Here is a 20,443-nt window from a genome sequence, read left to right as displayed (position 1 = left end):
ATATTCAATTATGTACTCATAAATACATGTAGATGCCAACACTGAATAATATGCTCTCATAATTGGTTTACGATCTCATGCTAGAACTTGGGTTCATGCCATTACGCAAAAGCCGTGCTGGAGTGGCATAAGGCAAGTAATGTCGGTCTCAAGCGAAAAGTTCTTAAGGGGACATAAACGACTAAAAATTTTGAAAAAATCAATAATTTTTAATTTTAGATTTTGATTCTGCAGTCTTTTCCGCTTATTTTGATACTAAATTTGTAATGATCCGACCACGCGAAGTGGCCGAAAAACGATCATACACATAAGCATTTCAGTGCGGCGTGGAACAACTTCGGCGGAATAAAACGCCGCTCCTGGAAAACCATGATTTTCAAACTTTATGTACCTTTTTCTCAGAAACTACACAACGTATTGGAACAAACTTTTTTTTGTTTTGTTCGTGTAGCTTGGCAAAGACTTTTATAACTTTTTTTAAAACTTTTGGAAAAGTTGCCGCTATTTTGGTAATTTTTCGAATTTTCAAAAACCGCTACGTAACAATTTAGGTATTAACCTAAAGCTTCAAAATCATCCTTGAAATCTGTTCTACGATACTCCGCTTGGTTCCAGGCAGCAAGGAATTAGTTTTTAAAGGGCATTCGCGCGCCCACCTACCACCAGCATAATAATCTCTATTCTGATATTCAAAAAATACAAAATATATCTTCAAATATACCTTAACCAATAACCAAAATACCCCAACACTTTGGTGGACTTTAACCATTAAAAGGTAGAGGACAGAATCAATGTTTGTGCCACGACAGGTTCTAACGTCGGTGATATCCGAGAAGTGTCTTCCATCAATCAATACATGGTCAATTTGCGAGTCAGTCTGTTGTGGTGATCTCCAGGTGTACCAATATGGAAGGCTATGCTGGAAGTAGCTATTTGTACAGAGACTATAGATTACAGAGGCGACAAGGCACTCAAAAACCGCTTAATGGTACTTTCCGCTTTGACTCAAAATTTTGCGGTTCTTGAGTGCCTTGTCGCCTCTGTAATTTATAGTCTCTGTAGGTATTTGGTATAGCCATATTTTTGGAGTCAATAAGTCGATGGCCGTTTTCGTTCGTGTGCGACTTGCTGGTCAACCCGAGCGTTATCCGAAGTCTCCGAAGATGTTTTTACGTCTTGTTTTCGGCAGTTGTCGTATTCACGTTCAAGTTGCACGTAAAAAGCGTCCTTATCGTCCTCGTCGCTTCCTGAGTATGAGCTATTGTTTTTGTTTACGGATGGCTTAACAACTAACCCTCTGTGTAGTCAGCGGACCATCGTGAAAGTACTGTTTAGCCACAGAGAACAGACATCCAACCAAAGAGTCCCCACTTGGATAAAACTAGTTGGAAGACTATAGTGATGATGTCGCTAAAGGCACATAAAATTCTAGAATAAATTCACAACAGCTAGCTTCTGGCTCTAGTGAAACTTTTATCTATACCTATAAAAAAGGATTTCTGTCTGTCTGTCCCTATGTTCCTTTATAGAATCGAAAACTACTGAACCGATCGGCGTGAAAATTTGCATGTAGAGGTTTTTGGTGCTAGGGAAGGTTCTCTCGATGGTAAAAGACCCCTCCCCCACTAAGAGGGGGGGGGGGGCTCCCATACAAATCTATACCTATAAAAAAGGATTTCTGTCTGTCTGTCCCTATGTTACTTATAGAATCGAAAACTACTGAACCGATCGGCGTGAAAATTTGCATGTAAAGGTTTTCGGTGCTAGGGAAGGTTCTCTCGATGGCAAAAGACCCCTCCCCTCACTAAGAGGGGGGGCTTCCACACAAATATATGCCTATAAAAATGGATTTCTGTCTGTCTGCCCGTATGTTCCTTATAGAATCGAAAACTACTGAACCGATCGGCGTGAAAATTTGCATGTAGAGGTTTTTGGTGCTAGGAAAGGTTCTCTCGATGGCAAAAGACCCCTCCCCCCACTAAGAGGAGGGGCTCCCATACAAATCTATGCCTATAAAAATGGATTTCTGTCTGCTCTATGTTCCTTATAGAATCGAAAACTACTTAACCGATCGGCGTGAAAATTTGCATATAGGGGTTTTTGGGGCCAGGGAAGGTTCTTATGATGGTTAGAGACCCCTCCCCCCACTAAGAGGGCGGTTCCTATACAAATGAAACACAAATTTCTGCATTACGCGAGAACTAATCAAGTGAATGGAACAAAATTTTCCATGTGGGGTTTTAGAGACAAGAATTTTTTCTATGGTGAATTAGGACCCCTCACCACTTTAGGAGAAAGGGGGGCTCCCATACAAATAAAATACAAATGTCCTCATAACTCCAGAACTAATCAAGCAAATGGAACCATATTTGGCTTGTGGGTGTTTTGGGAGTCACGAATTTTTTCTATGGTGAATTGAGACCCCTCCCCTCTTTAGGAGGGGAATTATGTCCTCTCTCCCTTTTAATAGGGGGGGGGGGGAGGCTTCCATACAAATGAAATACAAATTTCCTCTTAACTCGAGAACCAATCAAGCAAATGGAACCAAATTTGATATGAGGGTGTTTTTGGAGACAAGAATTTTTTCTATGGTAAATTGAAACCTCTCCCAACTTTAAGAGGGGGGGGGGGGGGGGGCTCCTATACAAATTTCCTCATAACTCGAGAACTAATTAATCAAATGGAACCATATTTGGCATGTGGGTGTTTTTGAAGGCATGAATTTTTTCTATGATGAATTAGGACCCCTTACCTTTTTAGGAGGGAGGGCTCCCATACAAATGAAATGAAATACAAATTTCCTCATAACTCGAGAACTAATCAAGCAAATGGAACAAAATTTGGCATGTGGGTGTTTTTAGAAACAAGAATATTTTCTATGGTGAATTGAAACCTCTCTCTGCTTTAGGAGGGGGGGCTCCTAAACAAATGAAATACAAATTTTCTCATAACTCTAGAAGTTGGGGGAGTTGTTTTGTACTTTACTGTGAGGAAAATTTGTAGTAGTAGTAGTAGTAGTAAGGGGGAAATCCACCATCATTTCAAGGACTTGCCAGTGTATGTGGGTAGACTTACAGTAGATCCAAATTTGATTATCAAATGAATATCACACTAATGCTGTTATAGAAGGACCAAAAGGGGTTGGGCGGACCCACAAGCAGAGACACTTGTGCGCATTCCGGGGTTTTAAGATTTTCCTTCCAACATTAGGATCCTTCCATGTAATAATCAATTTCGCTGCACCAGCTTTAACCCACGTGATGGTTTGTTTGTGAGAAAAAGAACTTACATAATTGTTTCAGACCTTAAGGACTCCGGTTGGCAATCCACTCCATCATCCAGCCTTCCACAATTATGCTGTTCATGGCAATAATGTTTATATTGTAGTATATAGTAACGTTATAATAATATTCTGGTAATAGTTCAAGGTCATACCTGCATGTTTGAGTTTTACCTACATCCCGCTAAGTAACTTCCCCTTTTGTAGTCCTCTAGGGCCAATTCCTCTCATCCTTCCAATCCTCATCATTGTTCTTTCCACTCCACTTGAGCTAAGCACTAATCTACAAAAAAAAAAAAAAAAAAAAAACCAACCTTGGGGGGAGATTTGGTTATTATTGTTCTATTCTTTTGTAAATACTTCTCTGTCTTTTTATAATTGTATTTTTCAATTTTTTATTTATTTTGCATATATTCTTAACTGGTTTTCATATTTATAATTAATTTTATATCCATATTCCTCATTATTGTTTAGGTTTCTTTGTTTTATATATATCTTAAAATTATATGGTTATTTTTAGTCATACGGTTTGCTATAAACATTTATCATCCCTCGCTTCCATTATATTCAATTATGTACTCATAAATACATGTAGATGCCAACACTGAATAATATGCTCTAAAACTTTGCAGAACACATCAATGTGTTATATTGAAACTGAAGAAAAATATTTTTTTTATTGCACTTTTAGGGGGATTAATCAAAATTCGAATTCCGCTGCACGATAGAATTTTTAATTTAAAGAAACTCTTCCAAAGGTTACATAAACCTAAAATCAAGTTTTCCCGCTCAAAACTCTAATGCGCACTTATTTTAGTTTTGGACCAGTGTGCTGTGCTCGGTTGATTAGATTGCGTTGAGCTTTCGGTTGATCAATTGAGAATTAAAATTTAATTTTTATTAGAAGTATTCGATATTGTAAGGACTTAAGTCTTGAATTTCGAAAAAAATCCTGATTTTATCAGTTTTCCCATTTTGTCAGCCCAAAATTCAACATGGGGCTAACAAATTCGGAACATTACTGTATATAGAAATCGATATAAATTGTCTTACCTTCGCAAATTATCCACTCGATGCATTCAAGAGTATCTGTGTACCAGTTGAAAATTACAATTCAAGTCTAGAGGCTCATGTTAAATTCCAAAATTAGGCATCATGAGACCATCAGCCAAAAACACCATTATATTTTCATATAGACAGCTTGGACAAATTTTGACCACTAAGCTCAGGAAAAACTGAGCGAAACAAGCATAACCTACATCTTTATCATTATATACATTTATCTACTCCGCGGAGCTTTTGAAAATGGCTCCTCAACACTTCTTCCCTACACCGCACTAGCAAACGAAATTTCCAATAGGAAATCTCACCACCCTAGGAATATGATTTTCACACTTCACGCTTTCAATGATTTTTATTTTATCAATGTCACACTAACTTCTGGCTAACCGCCTAACGGCCCATGCAAAATTTCACTCATACACTGACAGCAATAGACCTACACTAATTTCACACTGGCCGACGGAAAATGCACGCGCAAACTGAGGCATTTACCGGTTAACGGTTATTACGGTTTATTGAGACATCGCACTCAACGATATTTTGTTTTTCTTCGCTGTGATGTTGTACCAGTATGCTCGATATTTTTTCCGATGCTTTACTGTGAGGAAAATTTGTATATTAAAACACCCATGAACTCCTCAGAAACTTGCAAAAATCGGGATTGTGGCAAAAGTCATCCGAGATTCATGATTTATGTACAACACAGTTTAATTTGTGCCAATACGAAGTTTGTCGGGTCAGCTAGTCTATACCTATAAAAATGGATTTCTGTCTGTCTGTCTGTCTGTCTGTCCCTATGTTCCTTTTAGAATCGAAAACTACTGAACCGATCGGCGTGAAAATTTGCATATAGGGGTTTTTGGGGCCAGGGAAGGTCCTTATGATGGCTAGAGACCCCTCCCTCCACTAAGAGGGGGGGCTCCCATGCAAATGAAACACAAATTTCTGCATAACTTAAGAACTAATCAAGCAAATGGAACAAAATTTAGCATGTGGGTGTTTTTGGAGGCATTAATTTTTTCAACGATGAATTAGGACCCCTTACCTTTTTAGGAGGGGGGCTCCCATACAAATGAAATACAAATTTCCTCATAACTCGAGAACTAATCAAGCAAATGGAACCAAATTTGACATGTGGGTGTTTTTGGAGACAAGAATGTTTTCTATGGTGAATTGAAACCTCTCCCTACTTTAGGAGGGGGGGGGGGGGGCTCCTATACAAATGAAATACGAATTTCCTCACAACTCTAGAAGTAATCAAGCAAATGGATCCAAATGTGGCATGTGGGGGGTTTAGGAGGCAGGAATTTTTTTAATGACAGTTTGAGACCCTCACCCCTGTGGTAGGGGGATAAGGACTCTCATAGAAATAAAACAGAAATTTTTGCGTAACTCAAAAACTAATCGAACTGGAGAAATTTTAAACTCTTTCTTAAAACATTAATCAATAACAAGACCACCAAAAACTATCAATAGTAACATTAGATAATTCAGCGCGAGACGGCCACAGGCCGCGAGTGTTGTTGGCGACCTGCCATCGGAAGCGCCACTGCGGGGGGCATCCCCCCGTAGAGATCACCACTATCTAGGTTTATTTATTTTCCTAGATCTACAGACCTCTATTACTTTCCTTCAGTTGAGTCTGCCCGGTGAAATGGTACTTTCTTCGAAAAGATTTTCCGTGAAATGGTACATACCGCGTAAGGTTTTTCGCGGTATTCTGCGAAACTCTATATTCCGCGTTATGGTCAACCGAGAATTGGTGTTCCGCAAAATGGTTTGTAATGGTGGCGAATATTTAAATGCTATCCGCTTTATTTTATCAGGCTAAGCAATAGGGGGAGTTGTTTTCTACTTTACTGTGAGGAAAATTTGTATATTAAACACCCATGAACTCCCCAGAAACTTGCAAAACTCAAGATTGTGACAAAAAACGTTGCCGGCGTCGGGTGACGCCATTTTTTCTAATTTTCGGAAAACCGACCGCCATAAAAATAGAGTGTAAACACTATACTCTAAACTACTTCTATTCAAATTTTCAAGAGAAAATACCCAATGGATAATTTTCTACAGCGTTTCTTCCGTGGTGCAATTTGATTTGGGACTCCCTTCATAGAGCAAGAATGAATGCAAGTTGGGTTATTATTAAATTTGGTTTGATGTTAGAGTACGATTTCGATTTTTATCCGTCTATTATACATACGTCATTAGGCGATTTAAATTGCAAGATGGTCTTTCAAATATAACATTCCGTTTTGTGATTCTGACCTACGAAATACAAGAACGACCCAAAGGAAATGTAAAGTGTCATTCTGGGGGGAAATTCTAAAGCAGCATATTTTCATTTATTTCTACTTCCTGGGACATTACAAAAGAAAGCAACTCATTGTCCAGTGGAAAAGGGTTGTAAAATAGGAAAAAGCTCGATCGGAAATAGAAGTGATAATGAGAATCGCACCCCTACTCGTACTGCTGGTACTGCTATGAATTAAATGAAACTGAGTCGAAGAAATTTTAAAACATTCGGCAAACCTCGACAACTTTTGTTTGTTTAGTTAGCGACACAGCAACAGTAATTTGTGTTCTAAAGATGTTTTTTCCGCAAGTCAACCTTTGGTAAAGCTTCAAGCTTCCACTACGTAGGTATATTTCTCAATTAGGCAAACAATACAGCGACTTTATATTATGCTTATGTTCACGCCAGTAACTGGCTGGATAATGCGTACCATCCGGACCGTACTGCCTACAGATACAGAACTATGAGTACAGAACTCCAAAGTACTTGTCAGCTACTTTTGTAGCAGCTCCTATTCGTAACTAAGAACAACATCTTAACGGCGGTATAATAGTGTCTAGGAGCACGTGAGTTTCCCAGAATCGAGATTGGACTACTAAAACATGATAGTAAAATACTGGCAAGAGCACTGCTCGGGGTAATCGCTAAGATTTAGGAGACGGAGCATTACCCAGAGGGGTGGATGAAAGTGTGTCCAATACACAAAACTAACATCAAGCTGGATTGCCACAGTTACCGCGCGATCACGATGTTAAGTTCTTCCTACATCGTACGTCGTATGTTCGAATCTCGGTTAGGCGGTGCTGCGAGAGTTAGAAGGATCATTGCACAAACCCCGTAATTGTTCTGTACTCTAATAATCGAACACGGATTTCAGGATAAACTGCCGCGATCAAGGTAACCATGAACTGAGTAATATGCGTTGTTTCAGAATTAGGGACATTCCCTAATCTCTTCAAATCTCAAAGTTGGCTGAAGGAACGTGATAGGCTTTTGTACCTGCTGCTAAATTTTCGTCACACCATGAAGTTGTTCGTCAGTAATACATTGTCAAGACCTGTTGTTGATTATGGCTACAAGATATAGTTTATAGGTGTAGAAGAACAGCGCGCCAGTAGAGTAGAGTAGAGTGTAGAATGGATGATGGAACGTGGAGTAGGGAAGAAACCATGAATTGTATCGTAAGAATGTCGGACGGCAGTCCAATGGAAACGGTTCAAGATTTCATGTTTTCTTTATATATTACTTTTCAATTTTCATATTTCATGTTTCCTGGTTCGTATTTCATTTTTCATTTCTTATATTTCATTTCTTATATTTCATCTTTCATCTTTCATCTTTCATCTTTCATCTTTCATCTTTCATCTTTCATCTTTCATCTTTCATCTTTCATCTTTCATCTTTCATCTTTCATCTTTCATCTTTCATCTTTCATCTTTCATCTTTCATCTTTCATCTTTCATCTTTCATCTTTCATCTTTCATCTTTCATCTTTCATCTTTCATCTTTCATCTTTCATCCTTCATCTTTCATCTTTCATCTTTCATCTTTCATCTTTCATCTTTCATCTTTCATCTTTCATCTTTCATCTTTCATCTTTCATCTTTCATCTTTCATCTTTCATCTTTCATCTTTCATCTTTCATCTTTCATCTTTCATCTTTCATCTTTCATCTTTCATCTTTCATCTTTCATTTTTCATCTTTCATCTTTCATCTTTCATCTTTCATCTTTCATCTTTCATCTTTCATCTTTCATCTTTCGTCTTTCATCTTTCATCTTTCATCTTTCATCTTTCATCTTTCATCTTTCATCTTTCATCTTTCATCTTTCATCTTTCATCTTTCATTTTTCATCTTTCATTTTTCATCTTTCATTCGCCTTTTGTCGTTTATTTTTCATTTAAATCTTTGTTTTCGTTCTAAAGTAAAAAATGTGTTTCTAATTTTAATACATCCATTGTTCATAACGTTTCAAACCGCATATAGTTTATAATGCGAACACTTTAAATATTTATTGTACTAGTGGAAATTACCGCGGTTTTAAAAACGGCGGATAATCTTCAACCATTCCTCATCAGATGTTTGAAAAGATTCCAGGCTCAAAATGCAAATAACGCAATATGCAAAGCGATTTGACTCAAGTGCCGAGGTATTCATCTTCGGAGTTCCGCTAGTGCTCGTCTATATACACATGCACAAATATGGGCGAGCGGTTCGGGTTTGATAAAAAGTATGGGGAGCGAAGTCTTTTCCATTTATGATATTTTCTAACTAAAAATATGAATGCAGAATGAAGGGTGTTTTTAAATGTGTCGCCATGTTTCTTTTGTCTTTGACCGTATTGTTTCACAGCAGAAGGCAAATGAATATGTGTGCATACGGTGGCCACCATCAATCCTTCTTATTCTATATAAAGTGCGATCCAGTGAGTACAAGTAAATATGTACATAAAAACCTCGGGACGAGTGGGGCAATACCAAGACCGTCCATAAAGACTCGAGTGAACGCACAGGGTAAACCATTCCGACGCGATATGGAAATGTCTTTACATTTCACTCGCCCGTATAGGACCCTCCACCCACCTTTAACGATTGTGGCTGACTGGAAGAAGCATCTGGGAAACGAGCCAGCAAACCCTAGACCAAAGCTAGACCAATGTTTTTTCATATTCGACGGACCCAACTTGATACCAGTGCTATGACTTCTTCTGATCCGGCAGAGCGAAGAGAGCCAAACTCGAGATATGGCGAGTGTGGAACGCTTTCATATCAGATTGGATTGTGACATGCATAAATGGAAATGATACCGAGTGGTATAATAATTCATGAGGTCAAGATGGGACACTGATTGCCTGTGCACAAATAGGAAAGCACAAAAAGTTGTTTGTATTCAGATTTTCCTCCTCCGGTCGCCAGGCAGTCATTCCGTTGTAACTACTTCGCGATAGGATGTCGCGAGTAAGAAATCAAACAATAAGCTGTGGGCCCGATATGTTTCGTTTTGTTCGAGTACGGTACCGTTTAATAGGAATATATTAAGTACTAAAGTAAAAACAGCGTAACAATTAATGATCTCGGAAATAGAAAATCAATGTGTCGTTTATATTTTTGCTTTTAATCACTAGAAAAAAAAACTTTTCAACGTTTAATTAAGTGCAAACTAAGTCTCGTTCGAAAAACAGATGCTCTCTGTGTTCAGATGATTGATTCATAATGTTTTAAGTCGAACCTCTTTCGGTTCAGAGAGTTGAAATTATTGTAGGAAATCCCCTATGCCATTTACGTCCATCCTTTCGAGTTCAGCCCACAGCGCGAACCGGACACCCCGAAGGGAAAAGCCGGGAAAGGATCGCCAAGTGTTCTAGTGTCTAGATCTGAATAAATATACGTACATCTCTCTTTCTCTTGGGTGCTCGCTTATTTTGTTCAAAAGAATTGCAGCACCAGCAGAAAGAAAGCAAAACACATAGATATTAGCATAAAGTTGAATAAGTAACTTTACATGGCATGCTATGAAGAGAAAAGCAAACATTATATAATTTAAATGTGTGATATACTGACAATTAGAAGCAGGCCCCTTTTACTGTGGACTATGCGTCACCGGTCTGGAGACTTGACGATGATAAATTTTGCAGCATTACGCTTGGCGTCACAACCAAAGTGCCAGGTAAGACAAAAACCTCGGCACCATCAGCGTTCACAAAGACAGCGGACTTTGAACGCCGGGTGTTAGAGAGGGGTATCCTCTCGTGGGTGATTTCCTTTTTATTTTCTGCAACTCTTTGGATAGGAAAACAGCTTCTCGGGTTCGCTTTCCAGCAGTAGCCGCGAGTATCAAGAGTAGGAAAAAGCTCATGCATTTGGTGCAATCTCTGTTGTAATGACATTCAAATAATCTCGGTTTGCGTAAGCACTTCAGCAGTGGAATGAATGACGCGGCCTATTTCTAGATTTAGGTTGGTTGAATAAACTTTTCATATTTGTTTTACAACAAATCTTGTTGTTTTACAACAACAAACGTCTTCGAGTTGGATTGAATTGCTGTGTACGCTTCTTCTATGGTTTGACCCGATACGACCATGTGAGCCATCTGCAAAAAAATCTGTTGGGGTGTTCTTTGCAAGTGTTCTACGCATACCGAACCTGCTTGTTCTTGAGAAAACTAATAACCACGCACATTCCTGTCATACTGCATCGAAGATTGAAAGAGTCGAACCGCCGTCACTTGCAAAACTTGGTGATCCCTTCAGACAACACTACAAATTACGCCAATTCACTGTTCATTCTAGGTGTTATAAATTGGAATAGTTTACCTCTCATAAAAAAGCGCTCATCATCGGAAGCAATTTTCAAACGGGACTGCATACAGTTTTGGAACCGTAGCTAGATTAGACAGGAAAATTATTTTGTAAGAAACTAGCAATAATATTACAATGACTGTGACGAACCGGATGTAGTATTTTAAAAAGGTTGTACCTTACGCTACTGGAAATAAAGCAAATGACAAATGAAATGACAAATCTATTTTCTATATGTATTGCATTTATTCAATTTATTACGAACGATAGGACACCACACAAACCGTTGCTTCTCAAAAGATGGCGCTTTTCTAGTGGTAGTAAAATCAAAATTTCTCACTTATGTATGTTTACCTTCCCAAAAAACAATCACTAATCACATTTTATATGTGGTATATTTACTCTGTTATTCTTAATTTTCATAACTTTTGCCTAATTTTGATGAAAAACAAACTTTCCTATACCTCTCCATAGTATCTTACTACCCAGCTAGCATTTTCATATGTAGGGGAACTGGGAGTAAAATGAACACCCTTAGCAATTTCGCCATTTTCTGCCCCTGGAACCAACCAAATGCTACATGAATTGAAAGTTAACGGGTGGCAACTAAAATTTAGGAATTTTTTCTCAAGCTGTCAAAAAAAAAAACAAAGATACATGAAGCAGATTTGGTTTACCGAAATTAAAGATACATTATCCATTGTTAAAAAAAAATTAGTGTACATTTAAAAACGGTCCGTAATTGGCTGTTCGGCGAAGCTTTCGTTTGACGTCGAAACAAGAGCGTTGTACGGCCGTCATGTCAACTTTGCGAATGCATCTTTTGATTCTACCAACCAACTGTTTGCAGTTCGTGGCTCTCCAGTTATTTTTGTACACCAAGGAACTCAAAATCCCGAAGAAATCTTCGACTGGGCGCACTGAGACAGATTTTTCGTGGTTTTTGGGTAAAAATGGGATCAAATGGGTATTCAGGAGCGATTGTGTTTTTTTTGGCGTAAAGCGATGATGCTCTATCCGGCCAAAACACGTATTGTCCATCTGCATGATGTTTTTGTAGAAACGGGCTCAAAATTTTCTTTAAACATTCGTATAGTGCATCTTAATTGATAGCCAAACCAGAGAGCTTGTTGTTAAACAAACGAGAAAGAGAACGATGTCCTTCTGCGTCATTAATTTTGGCTGGTCTTCCACTACCTTGCTTGAGAATAGTTGTTGGGCATGTTAGGATATGGTAAACAGTCGAAACCGCAACATATTTGCATTTTAAATGTTGTACAGTATACTTTTTGCCGAGATTTCAGTTGTAGTTCGTAGAAGTGTCCCGGTCCCGAAATACTTCTTGTTTCGACGCCATCTTTAGCAAAACTGGGCAAGCATAAACAAAACAAAAAATATTAACGAAAAGAGGAGAGAGACAGAGCTAACACATACATACTCTCATTTCTCTCTGAGCTCGTTTGTTGTTGAGCATAAGGGCCGCGAAAAAATTCCAAAATTTTAGTTGCCACCCGTTAAATTCATATTCCACGTAGCAATATATAAAGATGTTTAAAAATGGATGATTTGTCATGAAAAATTTCTTTTTTTCGAAACCGTCACATTCGAGCCTGATTTTTTTCGTGTGGGTAAAATGAACATGCAGTGAGGGCAAAATGAACATGTCATAGAAAACTAAAGTTAACGTGCAGTTTGGATAAATTTTTTACATTATCATTGTTCTACATAAGCTGTAGATATTCAACAGGGCTGTTGGAATTAAAATGGGACTCCACAAAGTTAACATAATGTATCTTCGCCACGTTTATACAACATTTGACTCTCAACTCGCTTCATCGGTCATTTTCCGTCATTTTTCGAGAGACTCGATCATTTTTATTGCTTAAATTGTAATTAGGTAGTGGCTGCTGATAAATGGAAAATAAAACATCATTATACACACTGTTCATTTTGCCCTCATAGTGAAGTGGTCATTTTACCCCCAAAACACCAATTGTTTTCAAGTGTTTATTATAAACAAACAGTTGATAAAAATATTTGGAATTTTCGACAGATCTGCTAGGATAGTGATAAGCAAGCAACACTAAATAATACAAGTAGTCGAAATTTAATTTGTTTCGCCAAAACAGTTTATTTACTAATAGTGGAAATTACCATCGGCGTCAGATTTCAGCAAATATTTTTTACTTTTTCAATTTTTTTCACATTGGGAAGCTGGTGATCACCACATATTGCCTCAAACAGCTTGAAATACTTCTAGAAGAAGATACCTAATGATCTGGAACGGATTTTGATCGCTTTACTGGCAATTTGATTACCTGTTTATTTTACCCCCTCCCTGTTCATTTTACCCACAGTTTCCCTATATAAACGATAAAAATCAGCATAACCTACAAATATACATGCTATAAAATCGTATTTGATGCGCAAAATTGGTTTATCTGTACTATTTTGGAGGCGGTATTTGTGATTGGGAATAATTTTAGGCGTTACGACTATATAAGTATTTATATACGTTAATATCCGATTAAACACGACTCGCTTCGTACTGCTACACGGTTTTGTGCTGAAAATTGTATGTATGTCAGTTATTATCATTACCGCTTTGCTACAAGCTTTAGTTATGATTTCGTATTTGCTAAGAGAGATTTACGATAATTTTCGTACATTGATATACGAGTTGGTACCATACTTCTGTGAGTTCGTAAAAAGTGATTTTGATACCGTACACTGAATATGTTTGCGACATTTCAATTCGAAGAAATTAGATTTCGCAACATGAACGCGATAAATAAAAACGTTATTTACCAATTATTAATTGGTTCAGGTGTCAAACGTTGTAGTGCAATTAGCGATAAACACAAATGAAACTGAGATTCCTGAGAGAATACTGTTTCTGCGCTGAGTAAATTTATTGTCGCGCAAAATTGGGCTGTTTCCAATGTGTACAATATGCGTTACAAAGTAACGACATCTGTTGTATTGAACAGGGAAACATTGATTGTTTCAAGCATACTCTCACACAGCGTATGATGAAACACTAGCGCCAACTTCTGTTCTTTTTTAGAAACTAGAGGCGTTGTTCTATTAATGAATAATTATACAAAAACATTGTGATGAAATTTTACAAAACAGTGTTACGAAAAAAATTAGTATCTCCAGAGCGAAAAAAACAGGTAAGGAATGCCCCTTGAAGCAACCGTAAGCGACCCTGGCAACCGTCCATGGAACAAAACAAGCTATAATGGGAGTCAATTATAACAGAATTCGAACCCAACTTTTCCCCAGGTCCTGCGGATCGTAGATATTGGTGAACCTTTGGACCACAGCGGGCTGAATATGAAAAAATACTCACTTTTCAAATGCGTTTTTCTACAGAACAAGAAAAGTGTGGAAAAGTGTCATTACTTGAATTTTGTAGATCCAGTTACGTACTTTAAGACCATTCATTCCGTTTTCGTAAATATGTGCCAGCGGAAGTGTGAGACGCCGTAGAAAACTATAATATTTTGAATCGAAAAGCTCTATATCTTTCTTCAGACAATAGATAGCAACTATCTAGAGGTTTTAAAAAATGCATCATTTTACGCTCTAAAATTCATCCGAACTCAGTTTCCAAATTGGGTTTCAAATAAAAAAGTTAGAGCAAGGAAACTGCTTTTTCAAGATCCACCCTGACTTAATCTAGAAAATTCGTTGTATAGCGATACACAGATAAGATACAATTTTGGTTTCAAAATAAATTATTTACAACTTTGTAGTAGAAAGTATTGCTCTATATCGTTAGACAAATAGTTAAAAATTTTATAACGAGTAAAAGTGAACCATTAGGGACTAATTATACCAAAAGACAGTTCTTTTTTTCTAAACAAAATCTTCTGAATACATGAAATATGTAGTGGTTTTAGAGATATTGATTTTTGTCTGGAATTTTTGCTTTTTCGACCATAGTGCGCACCGAGTACGGTTAAAACGAACCCGTTAGGGCGTGTGACGTTTTTAATACCGCGTATGAATTATTTGACTTCAATATTTCAAGTGATAGTTTTAAAAATAGACTTAAGCAATGTAACATGTTACTGCCAAATTAAGATGTTTAAAGTTAATGTTCAGTGTAATTTGCTTCATACTAATATCATAGTTGTTTGTAGTTTGTAGGCATGAATCATGTTGACCAAACTTTTGTTTTAGTCTTTGACCTTGAAATGCGGTCAGGCATTAATATTAATATTTTTTGAAACGATGGTTTTACAATTGATGGAGGGACGGTAGGGGAAAGTAATGAAATTTTTTTTGGTAAAGGAGGGGAAAGAGTGGGAAGGAAGAGGGGGGGGGGGAGGGGGGTAGTAGGTAACTACACTTAACAAGTTGTCGTTGTGACTCCTATCTTTTGTCCTGTGCTGGAAGGTGCATGGGTCGAACCAAGCTATAATCAGTGATTATAACCGGATTTGAACCAGGCAGGTGTTGTGGGTTCAAATCCGATTATAATCTCTGAACCTTAAACCTAGTCAACTACCAAAAATCAACTTTATTGATTAATGGACAGCTGAGATATCGCGATGGGCGTACAGCACCACCCACCGCGTTATACAAATCTTTACACCGCGTTATACAATTCTTTACTGTAGATGTGGTACTTGAAAGAAGTGCCTGCAATAGGGTCTACGGTACGGAGCTTCCTTTCTCCAGAATTTGGCTACCGAACTTCCTGAATAGCAGCGATCTCTGCTCCGAGTCGATGTGGCGTGTCCGAGTCGAGTCGGTTCCGTATTTCCATTTTAGTTTTTTTTTGGTTTTAGGTCATCTTAGGTATCTTAGGTACAGCTTGCGGGATACAGCGTTTTACATTCAGCTGCTCGCTGTGAGACAGACGCTGTTTTAGCCGCCCCTTACCTGGGGAACATGCGCTCACCATTTGACTTGTATCTTCGGGGACGCGCTAGGTAGGGGCTTGAGAGAGCCAGCGCTCGGTGGATAGAGCCTGGTAACTCTCCCCATTTCATATCCTTTGAATAAAATAACTGGTTCTAAAATTAAACATTTACGTAACAACGCATTGTCAATTTAAAACTACTCAAAGAATCAACACTTGTTATTGGCAATTTAGCTACCAGTCGACGTCATTATTTGATCATTTTTCAAAATTATCGTACAAAATGGGTCGAAACCTGTTGACGTTTCATGAAATTTTCAACGAAAATAGTATAGAGTAAGACGGGGTATAAGTGCAACGTTTCAAGATGTCTTCAATTTTCATGAGTTATAAGCACAACAATTAAATATATTTAATATTGATGCTATAATTTAATATCTTCACATTCAACTATAAATCAGTAACAGTAACAGTATTATGCACAAAAAAATTCTTAATTTTTCTGATCAAGTTCCAAATCGTACTTATGGTCCACTAGCGAGACAAAAGTGTTTTTTCCACGGGACAAAGGTTCGAAGTCTAAATCCTTGAAATTAGCACAGTAGTAGCTAACAGAACCATAATATCTTCAATCGGCGGTTTTGCGTAGAAAAAAATAATCTCAACTATCGCGTTTCCTATTCGATAAGACTTGAAATTTTTTACAGCCGTATTTTGTCTTTTCATTCACATATTACATCAGAACTGCTCTAAAAGAACATTTACGCTTAACTCCGCAATTATGCTTTGTAAACAATAAATGCTTAGATTCAAGCTGTCAAAGTACTTATCCATCCATACCAATGTTGTCGAATTGCGTGGAATCTGCACTGATAAATCATTGAATCGCACTTCTACCTCCATCGCACTTGGGTTGCTCCTTACTTACTCAATATAAAAAAATTGAAGTCTCCTATTTTCCCAGAAAATTCTAAGTCAAATTTGCGAATTTTCTCGGATATGGCTCGTTTCAAATAATAATAACTCTTAAAGCAAATATTATAGAACAAAAACTTTTGAAAATGTAACAAAAACCGAAGGATATTATGTGCTTTTGTGAGAAAATAGCGGACATCGAAGTTTTTAAATATTGTTAAATATGAACAAAGTTTTATGGAATTATGGTACCCATTGGCTCAAACCTGTATGATAATTTTGAAAAATGTTAATTTATAAATATGTACTATTACTGAATCATCATCATCACCCGTAGCAGAAGCTGCAGGGATTTTTTCGTTTTCGTTCTATGGATCGCCCAGCAGGAACTCGTCGTATTGCAAACATCTTGCCATGTCAGTCACCCCTTAGCCGACAGTCCACAAGCCCCCGCTAACTTTCTGTATTAAACAGTGTACATGTCTACCTAGTTTGTCAAAATAATCTGCTTCCCTTGTTTCGCTTTTTTGGGGATTACCATAATGAACCGTTTGCGGATTGATTACGGATTTGTTTGTGTTTGCTTCTCATCAGTTAATTGAATTTTCATACCGAACCTGATACTTCCACTCGTTGATATGTGTGTGCGATACGGATCAAGCGGGCTCAATTTGTGGCTTTTTTCCTGCTGTGAGAGCCACATTTACGAAGATACTGTGATTCTATTGTGTTTGTGAGCAATTGTGATTATAACTTCGTTGCAACTGTTCGATGGACGACATCTAAATTCAATTTGGCTGGCAGTCTTGGTACTCCTACAAATTTCGCCTCTTAATTTTCGTAATAAATCTCAGTGCTTGTTTGCTTGCTCGTTTCTTCCTTCAAGCACTGTTTGATCAGTGTCTGAATGTTATTTTCGATGCACCAACAAAAAGGTGTGTTTGCTTCAACACTTTAGACGCTGGATTTGGCGTTTGCACATTTTCGCGCACAGTTTTCTTTTTTCACACTGAACTTTTCAAGCTGATCGAAGCGGGACCTATCTACCTGCTTGCGCTCCACACGCTGCATTTGCGAGAATGAATCCAAACGGTTCTAGCCGTCTCTTTTGCGTCCTCGAAGTAGGCCTGGAGAAGCAATGCGTAGCACGTGAAGCTGAAAAACGATTAGTATCAATTTGAAATATGCACAGGATGTTACAATATTTTATATGGCTGTGCAAAAACGTTTCGACGTGTGACCGGCAAGCGCAATCTATTCGCGGTAAGACGTTGTGTCAATCTAGTGATATGCTTGAAAAATTTCGCAGCACTTAAACCCATCAATGTACGGTTAGAGATGGCGGTACATAAGAACGCAAGTATGAATTAAACTGTAATATGTAATTGCTTATTTGTTTGCTTGCTTGTGACTACTAATGCAAAATAAACGTCGATGGACATGCCGCTAACACTACTATATTCAAGCTTTTTCTTGGGTGAGGCAATTTATGAATGACGTCGATGGGCTCCCCGTTCACATCTGTTTGCCTACGACCCAACGGATGACGGCAGCGACCGCGCGTAGTTGGCGTTGGGATGAGACCCTCGAGCCGGGGGAGTTATATCATATTTCTTGAAACGAGATAAGAATTTTTCAATACCTTTTTTGTGTTTCCATTCATTCACTCCATTCATCGCGCGCGAGTATCGCCGAATGCAATGCGGGGAACATCTTTCTGGAGGTGTGCCTGGACCTGTGAGACGATAGCAAAGGTGCCTTATAGAAACTGGCGAATGCTCAAATACGTTTCTTCGTATTACAACATGGTAACGCAAAAGATTGAGAGGCAAAACGATGTACTTCAATCACTTTGATCTCATGAGGCGATGTTTAACACGACTTTCAATACAATTAATAAGATCAGCAGTGGGGTGGATGTCGGGAAAGGAACAGTTCCCTGTAAGTATGTGATTCGATCAAAAGGGCCACAAATAATAAAGAAATTGATACGGTGTCGTACATGAGCATAATAACCGAACGAACGAGGAAATCATTGGTTTGATCCGCGCAACAAAACATACAATGCACCACAGCGAATCCGATTGTGTATTGTGCTGTGGTGCGGTTTTTCCAAGAGGCAATCAGGTCCTCTTTCCACAAAATAATATCTTGACTGGTGTCGCGATTCGTTTCGGTGGTAATTTTTACTCCAATATTTACATTGCCTCACCCGACAATGCGACCGGTTTCACCGGGCAACGGTACTGTTAGGGAGGGATGTCGGAAGAAGCTAGAAATTTATTTGTCATGAAAAATGCCACCATGACTAATTGGTTCGATTTGATCTGATTTTGATGCAACATGGGTATATGCAATTTATTATTGCGAAATTGTTTCTACTTTCATGGAAGATGACTGGACGGATAGTGGTGATGGTCAAGTTAGACACACGTGCTTTAAGTAGATATTCGATGAATTATGTAGAATTATGTGGTTTGACCAGATGCAGACTGAAGGTTTCCCTAAAAATTTGAAATTCTACAAATAAGGGACTTTTACTTTGCAGTCATCAATGGATTATTTTGAAAGCAAGGCATGATTTATGGTAGTACCAAAACTTATGTTATCAAGTCAAGAACGTGGTAAAATTATTGAATATGAAGGTGCTAAAAGTAATTTGGGAGACCTTTCTTAGAAAAAGGGTCACAATTCTTTTTACATACCTAAGCTTCAGGCTATTTTCTACGGTGATTCAAAGGTTGGTTTTAATCCAAATTTTTAGAACTACCTAACAGAAAAAGGTTTTCGCATCGCACAGTGGGACGGATTCAAAAATAGGGAGAACTTTTTCCAGATGTTTCACAGTATTCCACCCTAAATTGTACATGATGGGATACAGCATAAGTTGTTTCACAAAAACAAGTGGGATTGGCTGTTCATAGCTGCTCTCATCCTTAAACCATTTCCTCCCAGCGTTTTTGCTCAAAGGTCGGATGTTATATGTAACATAATTACAGCTGTGACAAAACAACAGGTTTATAAATTTACTGTCTTTTTCAGACAGTTAAGGAAAAATGCTCATAAAACTCGATTTTACCTCTATTAACGCCTGACCTATTAATCAGTGTCTAGCTGTGTTAATCAGTGCTAGCTTTGCGTTGTGAAAACGCAACACTAGACGATATTCAAAATTTGCAACGGGAACGTTTGTTTTCGTTCGTTCGCTGCAGTGTTTCGTTTGACGTCGTTGCTTTTTAGTAAACAAATGAATGTAAATCTTATCTTTCGCTTATTCAAAATATCCCGAAAATATTATAAAATTTACATAACATAGAATTCGCAGCTTCAAACACTGATGGTAGATGGAGCAGCCGTTGTTGTGATAAGAGCCTAATAAAATTGTTAAAGTAACTTTGCCTTCGGAATATCTGGAGGAATAGAGTGACAGCAACGACAGTTTCATGGACTCAAATTTAATGTTACAACCTTTCCGGAACGTGTTTATTTGTTTATTTGTTTATTTGGTGTATAAAAATCATCTGACATAGTGTTTGTCTGAATGATAAAACTAAATTAACATAACTAACGGTACAATAAATACAGGCAATATAAAAACACACGAGAATACAGTCATCTACGAAGCCGTTCTTTAAATGACGATGTGGTGATGTTGAAGTCGAACAAATCTACCACCGCGTTGAAGCTTGCCGACATATATCGAATGGGATCATGTT

The sequence above is a fragment of the Sabethes cyaneus genome, chromosome 2 (assembly GCF_943734655.1).
Source record: "Sabethes cyaneus chromosome 2, idSabCyanKW18_F2, whole genome shotgun sequence".
In the NCBI taxonomy this organism is placed as follows: domain Eukaryota; kingdom Metazoa; phylum Arthropoda; class Insecta; order Diptera; family Culicidae; genus Sabethes; species Sabethes cyaneus.
This window is presented reverse-complemented; position numbering follows the sequence as displayed.